Here is an 8679-nt window from a genome sequence, read left to right as displayed (position 1 = left end):
CCTCTTTCCGACCCTCTTCCCCCTATCTTTCTATCTTTCTATCTTTCTATCTTTCTATCTTTCTATCTTTCTATCTTTCTATCTTTCTATCTTTCTATCTTTCTATCTTTCTATCTTTCTATCTTTCTATCTTTCTATCTTTCTATCTTTCTATCTTTCTATCTTTCTATCTTTCTATCTTTCTATCTTTCTATCTTTCTATCTTTCTATCTTTCTATCTTTCTATCTTTCTATCTTTCTATCTTTCTATCTTTCTATCTTTCTATCTTTCTATCTTTCTATCTTTCTATCTTTCTATCTTTCTATCTTTCTATCTTTCTATCTTTCTATCTTTCTATCTTTCTATCTTTCTATCTTTCTATCTTTCTATCTTTCTATCTTTCTATCTTTCTATCTTTCTATCTTTCTATCTTTCTATCTTTCTATCTTTCTATCTTTCTATCTTTCTATCTTTCTATCTTTCTATCTTTCTATCTTTCTATCTTTCTATCTTTCTATCTTTCTATCTTTCTATCTTTCTATCTTTCTATCTTTCTATCTTTCTATCTTTCTATCTTTCTATCTTTCTATCTTTCTATCTTTCTATCTTTCTATCTTTCTATCTTTCTATCTTTCTATCTTTCTATCTTTCTATCTTTCTATCTTTCTATCTTTCTATCTTTCTATCTTTCTATCTTTCTATCTTTCTATCTTTCTATCTTTCTATCTTTCTATCTTTCTATCTTTCTATCTTTCTATCTTTCTATCTTTCTATCTTTCTATCTTTCTATCTTTCTATCTTTCTATCTTTCTATCTTTCTATCTTTCTATCTTTCTATCTTTCTATCTTTCTATCTTTCTATCTTTCTATCTTTCTATCTTTCTATCTTTCTATCTTTCTATCTTTCTATCTTTCTATCTTTCTATCTTTCTATCTTTCTATCTTTCTATCTTTCTATCTTTCTATCTTTCTATCTTTCTATCTTTCTATCTTTCTATCTTTCTATCTTTCTATCTTTCTATCTTTCTATCTTTCTATCTTTCTATCTTTCTATCTTTCTATCTTTCTATCTTTCTATCTTTCTATCTTTCTATCTTTCTATCTTTCTATCTTTCTATCTTTCTATCTTTCTATCTTTCTATCTTTCTATCTTTCTATCTTTCTATCTTTCTATCTTTCTATCTTTCTATCTTTCTATCTTTCTATCTTTCTATCTTTCTATCTTTCTATCTTTCTATCTTTCTATCTTTCTATCTTTCTATCTTTCTATCTTTCTATCTTTCTATCTTTCTATCTTTCTATCTTTCTATCTTTCTATCTTTCTATCTTTCTATCTTTCTATCTTTCTATCTTTCTATCTTTCTATCTTTCTATCTTTCTATCTTTCTATCTTTCTATCTTTCTATCTTTCTATCTTTCTATCTTTCTATCTTTCTATCTTTCTATCTTTCTATCTTTCTATCTTTCTATCTTTCTATCTTTCTATCTTTCTATCTTTCTATCTTTCTATCTTTCTATCTTTCTATCTTTCTATCTTTCTATCTTTCTATCTTTCTATCTTTCTATCTTTCTATCTTTCTATCTTTCTATCTTTCTATCTTTCTATCTTTCTATCTTTCTATCTTTCTATCTTTCTATCTTTCTATCTTTCTATCTTTCTATCTTTCTATCTTTCTATCTTTCTATCTTTCTATCTTTCTATCTTTCTATCTTTCTATCTTTCTATCTTTCTATCTTTCTATCTTTCTATCTTTCTATCTTTCTATCTTTCTATCTTTCTATCTTTCTATCTTTCTATCTTTCTATCTTTCTATCTTTCTATCTTTCTATCTTTCTATCTTTCTATCTTTCTATCTTTCTATCTTTCTATCTTTCTATCTTTCTATCTTTCTATCTTTCTATCTTTCTATCTTTCTATCTTTCTATCTTTCTATCTTTCTATCTTTCTATCTTTCTATCTTTCTATCTTTCTATCTTTCTATCATCCCATAACAAAGTCATTGTGGTGTTATGATCTGTACTATACAAACCAATAACACTTGTCATGCAATTTCTCCTTCCACCCTGCAAATGCTTCATTTTGTGCATATTACCTTTGTCCAGGTTCAAAAAGCAACCTTCATACTGGAAAATAAAGGTGCTCATTGCAATGACAACTCTTGCACCCATTGAGTCTTCATTTCATGTGGAATTGGTCCTGAGGAAGCTGTTCATCTTTGTACAAATGTTCAGTCACTTCTGTTGCCAGCTTATTTCATTCATGTATTCAGGAAAATTGTGTTGATCAAGAGTCCTCCCTCAAAAGTGCACAGACATGAGTCCAATAAACATTACATCTGCCATCACAACTACCTCTGGTCCACTGACAAACTCATCTACATGCTGCAGAATTGTCCCTTTGCCCTGCAACAAAGCCACCTCCATAGGATTGACTATAAAACTGCAAAATTCATGACCTGATGTTTTGGACATTTTTATTTTTGGGACAAACTGCATTGAGGGGTAGGAAAAAAAGTACTACACATGAATGCTTACAACACCAATCATTTATTCTCAAAGCCATCACATTACAATTTCTAAAACTACACAAATCATCAAAAGCCTGCAACAAGCACATTGCCAGTTACAAACATTTACTTGCTCCCATGACAAAGCACCTTACAGTTAGATAAATTGTAGAAGTTATCATTTATTTGCTTAGCTTGCATTAGTAGAATGGACAATTTTAGATGTCTTGCCTTCAAAAAGAAGACTCAGCATCATCCGATGGAAGGGCGCCTGGACCAAGGATGTGATCGGGTCGTGACAGGTGTTGGTTCAATATGTGTTGTGTCTTATTGCTTAGAACATTATGATTTGTAAATCCCTCCTATTTCAAATAAAAGCAGGAGCGAGGGGGGGATTGTTTAGAGCGTGTTGAGAGGCTGTGATCTGAACAATCTCCCATATGCCCTCCTCATGAGAAAAACAAACCAGCGTCTTCATTCCTTTTGTCTATTTTTTATAATGTTGGGTAAGATAAATCCAACACTGAAATTACTTGTCATAAAACCACTTGAAATAACTTACATTTCACTGATATATAAACATGTTTGTTTATCAGCCTTGGCTGACTGCACACCAATCGGCGAGGAAGGGGACAGGAACCAAGAGATACTCCCCTTGGATAGTTTTCCACTTCCATTCTGGGATGCTGCCAAATACAAAACAATTCACAAAAATAAAGACACCTTCAAATGTGTTGTCATGGATCATGCACATTACTTGCCTCAAGCGAGAACATTCTGTGCATCTTGGAACTGCGTGCCAGTTGACTATTTCATCCATACAATGAATTGCTCATTCAAAGCTAATTTATATAACGCATTACATACACAGTGGTTTAAACGATTACAATTAAAACAGTGCATGTTGCAAAAATGATTGACAAATGAAAAGCATTAAATACTTTCAATATCCACACTCAGCCCAGACATTGTTGCCCCAACATCTACTTTTCAAGCAGACAACCTACCTTTTTTTTAAGAAAGAGGGGGAGCAGCAGTCACTGCTGACAGCCAGCCTCAAGCACAGTTCCTAATGTTCATCGGTTAGGGCGGACAGGTACTTGGACTTAATGATCTGCATGTAGGAAAAGGCTGACGCGCGTTTCCTCACGTCGGGCTACTTCAGCTCCATGTCTGCTTGTCGGGTGAAACGGTGTCGCAATTTTGGAAGCGAGTGAATCGGCATCTTCCCGAAAAGGATGGCTCGAGCAAAAGGGGCCTTCCCTTTCATCTCCAGCTCTGACGCCAGGTTCGGGAACTTTTCCAAAGCGTTCAATGAGCTGATCGTGTTGATGACTGTTTCCTTGCAACACTAGATGAAGGTCATTCGACACGTTGGTCAAGTCTGACCTTCGTTGAGGGGCTCGTATTCCGCTTGTCCGGCTGCACAGACAGAGCTCTCCAAATCATTGAAGGAACAGGCCATCTTCAGTGCCACAATCTGTTTCACGTTGATCGTTTTAGCGACTAACTCCTCGGCAGATGATGCAGTCCTAATTCAGGTCGTCGTCATCCTGTCTGCACTTGCCAATCGCTCCGTCCTCGGCGAAAGACGCCAATTTGTACGGCTTGGGTTTTCTGCCGGATTCCTCAGTCATCTGCCGGTGTCGCGTCGTCCAATATCTTTGGGTTTCGCCTTACTAAATTCCAGGGGCGGCTGCCTGTCTGTTAGCACATTTCTGCTGAGCGGTTTCATTTCCCGACGGTGGATTTTGGTTTCCGGGATCCACATCCTCTGCAGCGGTCCGTGATAGTCCCCAGTGAAAAAGGGAGGAAACTTCACTGCTGGTCTTCTTGCTAATCAGCAGGCCACGCTCACATAATGGTGAGAAGGTATCAGACAATATAGCTGACTGACTATCTACAAAAACAAAATAGTCCCACAGAATTCAAAAAAATATCACACTCTCTCTTCTAATTTCCTAAACAAGAAAAAAACCTTCCACACCATACACAACTCAAAGAGCTGCTGTGGACTGAGACAAGCACCTCCGTTGCTAAGGTGGTCGGCATGGGGCTGATGGGTACCGGCTGGCCAAGGGGAATGCCACTTCGGTGAGCCCACGGAAAAACACTTCCAGGACATTTTAGTCCGGCGTGGGCACCACTAACCTCGAGTCTGTGGGGAGAATACTTCAAAGGCCTCCTCGATTCCACAGACGCACCTTCCCGTGAGGAAGCAAAGTCTGGGCTCTCCCGTCTCTGGGGTTGTTAGTTAAAAAGCTCCTCGGTGGGTGACATTTGCCCAGAGTTCCTAAAGGCTCTGGGTGATGCTCTCTCCATCAGGGACAGTGCCTCTGGATTGTAAGACTGGGGTGAGGGACTCCGGGGGGTGGGGGGTCCAGAGAAGAGGCTCCATCAGGAAGTCCAATCTCAGATTCAGGAAAAGTGCTGTGGTTTTTGTGCGTGGGAGTTAGCCTAACCGGTCTACGTGTTTTATGGAGGAGGCATTGTCTCAGCTGAGGGGAGCAAAATTTACTTTTGCTGTGACAGCTTTCAAAGACAAGAAACCAATGTACTACAACTTCAAGCTATTATCAACAAATACACACAGAGCCACTGTATGACTTGCTAAAACATACGACAGGACATTTCACAAGTTCACTAACCTTACTCTGTGCAGATTAACCAATACTTCAATTCATGTCACAGAGGAACATTAAACCTGAAGTGTAAAGCTGGCCTCTGTTACTATACAATTATTACAACCAGGACACTAAATTCAATTACAATATACTAGGTAATTCTTAAATACATTTTGCAGGACAGTTTGATACACTTGTCATATCTAAATTATTTCAGATTAATAGCTAAACTCATGAAAATAAATTCGACTTAAGACTTGTGGGAAATGTTAAAAGATGTCCACTCTAAAACATGTTCAAAATGGTTAACTGTTCAAAAATACTTGACCATACCTGTACAATGTTACATTTGCGATCGGTGGTCATGCAATTGTTACGACACAATATTACAAACCACACAACATCAAAACCACTATTTTAAAAACACTTTATTTAGAGACATGTTTCATCATTGGCGCCACAATGCAGAGGTCATTCAAAAAATATATATACTTTGACAATAAATCACAGAACAAATATACTCCCTGGATAGGCAAGCACGTGGCTCTTTAAGCAGTGCAACCTTTTCACCCATCTGGAATTCTGCAAAATTAAAAACAAAGACTCAACATGTTGTCATTCATCTTTACGCTAATTGCACACTGACCTCAAAGGACAAGAAGCTGTTCATCTTGTAGTTGCGTGCCGTTTACTGGTCATCACCTGGGAGGGGCATTCAGAACAAAGACCTCCTGTAGATCCACGCGAGCCAAACCGCTAGGCACCCATTTCCAACCACACCGACGTGTCCCAACATCAGCTCGGCTAACGCTTTCCAGACCGCTCAAACAACTACCTTGAACAGCTGCAAAGTGTCTCAAAACCTCCTTCGCAAGAGACCACTTAACCGCACAGACATGTCCTCTGCCCCCTCCCGTTTACATCCACCCTGCAGATAGATTATGAAAAAACAACTTATCTGCGTGCCGCTTTATTCTTGTGTACAATTGTTCCTTTTCCTCATCCCATCCGGCGACGTCTGAGCCCTGCAAGAAAATAAAGAAATTAATTGTGCCACTTACATGGTTACCTTTGGCCAGCCTTTCCTTTTTTCAGCACTCTTCCTCCACTCCACGAAGCAAGTCTTTTTTGGTGCTTCCTGTCCCAAAGGTAAAAACAATAGTAGCCTACTGCATGTCCCAACCTGATTCTTCTTTAAAACTAATTCAATAGTATAGTTATGTCACTTGAATATTTCATTGGCATTAGTCTTGCTCTACATTTAATCCCATGCAGCGCACTTTCCACCCTGTACAATTACTTGTTTGCTCACATTGTGTGTTTACGCGTATTACTTACTGTCCATTTTGCTCAAGATGTTGAAGCTGCCCGTCAACTCACCCCACTTCACTGCTGCCCTGCAACAAAAATGTACAACAATGACAAAAAAATTAAATAGTGCCACTTATATTACCTTTGGCCAGCCTTTCCCTTTTTCAGAACAACTCTTCCACTCCACAAAACAAGCACACCATTCCTCTGAAGCAAGTCTTTCTTGGGACCTTGGTGCTTCCTGTCCCAAGTGTCTCCTCCAGCCTGTGATGACAAAAACTATAGTAGCCTACTGCATGTCCCAACCCGATTCTTCTTTCAAACAAATTCAATACTGTAGTTATGTCACTTGACTATTTCATTGGCATTAGTCTTGCTCTGCATTTAATCCCATGCGGCGCACTTTCCACCCTGTACAATGACTTGCTTGCTAGCTCACATCATTGTGTGCATTTACTTATGACTTACTGTACATTTTCCTCAAGATGTTGAAGCTGCCAGTCATTCCCAGTGGTTCTTTGTGCCTCTCAACTCATCCCACTTGACTGCTGCCCTGCAACAAAAACAAATCAACACCAGCCAACTAAAATGTACAACAATGACAAAAAATACAAATGTGCCACTTATATTACCTTTGGCCAGCCTTTCCTTTTTTCAGCACTCTTCCTCCACTCCACAAAACAAGCACACCATTCCTCTGAACCAAGTCTTTTTTGGGACCTTGGTAGTACTTCTCCTTGGTGCTTCCTGTCCCAAAGGTCTCCTCCAGCCTGTGATGACAAAAACAATAGTAGCCTACTGCATGTCCCAACCGGATTCTTGAAAATGCCTTGCACTACATTTAAATCTTACTCTACATTGCGGATGTTTGCACATATAGTCCCACTTCCTAACATTACCATTTGAATTCTATTCGTCAAACCACGTTTACAACAACTTTCACCATTCCCTCCAAAATACAAACACAAAAACATTTTTCAAAAGTACATTTTATTCATTACTATGTTTCAGCATTGTTGCCTGGACATGATGCACATCTCATAACACAAAAAATATATCAATTCAGTTGGTCCGTGCACACCCAGTGAGTTAGTGAGCAAGTGGACACTAAGAGTAACTAAGATATACTCTCCCCGTAAAGTTGGTGCTTTGCTCTTGAAGCTGCACAGCATTTCCATCTTTGTTCTGGATTGCTGCAAAAAATAAATGTTAAAAAATTTGCTTGTGTTTTCATTTATGTTAATACACAATTGTACACTCACTTCAAGGAACAACAGGTTTATCTTGTAACTGCTTACCTGTTGTGACGTAGTCATCCTGAAGCATCGTGTTGATCGATATGAATTCCTCATTCGAAGGGCTGCACTGTTCGCAACTCAAAACAAAGCGACTCTGGACCGAGGCGGACCATCTCAACCTTCCTTCCTTCGCAAACACCACTGAACCAAACCATCAGCTCAACCGACACTTTCCATGCCTGCCCTCATTACAACCGGACCTGCCACCAAACTACCCTTCCGTAGCGACAGTCAAACAAGGCAAACTGCAATTTAACAAAACTACACAAAGGAGCTGGCCAGCATACAAAAAAAATAATACCCCAGGTTAGTACATTTGTGTTTATTGCTCAATATGGACTCCTACCTCAAACCCTGTACGCTACAGACTGTCTCAAAACCTCCATCCCAAGAGACCACTTAACCGCACAGACATATCCATCAGCTCTGCCTGCCCTCGCCAACGCCAAACTCCCTTCCATCGCTGCCAAAGCTCTGTACTCTGCCCCCTCCCGTTTACTCTTTACATCCACCCTGCAGATAGATTATAAACAAACAACTTGTGTAGAATTGTTCCTTTTCCTCATCCTATCCGGCGACGTCTGAGCCCTGCAAGAAAAAAATTATAGCGCCACTTATATGGTTACCTTTGGCCAGCCTTTCCTTTTTTCAGCACTCTTCCTCGACTCCACAAAACAAGCACACCTTTGCTCTGAAGCAAGTCTTTTTTGAGACCTTGGTACTTCTTCCCCCACTCTGCTTCTCCTTGGTGCTTCCTGTCCCAAAGGTCTCCTCCAGCCTGCGATGACAAAAAAACTTGAGTAAACTACTGCATGTCCCAACCCGATTCTTCTTTCAAACAAATTCAATACTGTAGTTATGTCACTTGACTATTTCATTGGCATTAGTCTTGCTCTGCATTTAATCCCATCCGGCGCACCTTCCACCCTGTACAATTACTTGTTTGCTAGCTCACATCA

The 8679-nt window shown here is 39.1% G+C and overlaps 1 long non-coding RNA gene across 3 annotated transcripts; it reads right to left on the bottom strand.

Annotated features, from left to right (window-relative positions):
- Positions 1 to 5523: 5523 nt before the first annotated feature.
- LOC133473523 (uncharacterized) lies at positions 5524 to 8501 on the bottom strand. Of its 3 annotated transcripts, XR_009787126.1 has the most exons (6): positions 8405 to 8498; positions 7721 to 8308; positions 7055 to 7615; positions 6891 to 6975; positions 5758 to 6686; positions 5524 to 5693 (listed from the first exon to the last, which is right to left on the bottom strand). It is a non-coding gene; the product is annotated as an uncharacterized LOC133473523 (long non-coding RNA). The 3 variants fall into 3 exon arrangements; XR_009787125.1 differs by having other exon boundaries at positions 7721 to 8501; XR_009787127.1 differs by having other exon boundaries at positions 6891 to 6970; positions 7721 to 8501.
- Between the last annotated feature and the right edge of the window lie 178 nt (positions 8502 to 8679).

Source organism: Phyllopteryx taeniolatus, unplaced genomic scaffold, assembly GCF_024500385.1.
Source record: "Phyllopteryx taeniolatus isolate TA_2022b unplaced genomic scaffold, UOR_Ptae_1.2 contig_277, whole genome shotgun sequence".
In the NCBI taxonomy this organism is placed as follows: domain Eukaryota; kingdom Metazoa; phylum Chordata; class Actinopteri; order Syngnathiformes; family Syngnathidae; genus Phyllopteryx; species Phyllopteryx taeniolatus.
Note: the sequence above shows the minus strand (reverse complement) of the source record. Positions and strands in the feature narration are given on the sequence as shown.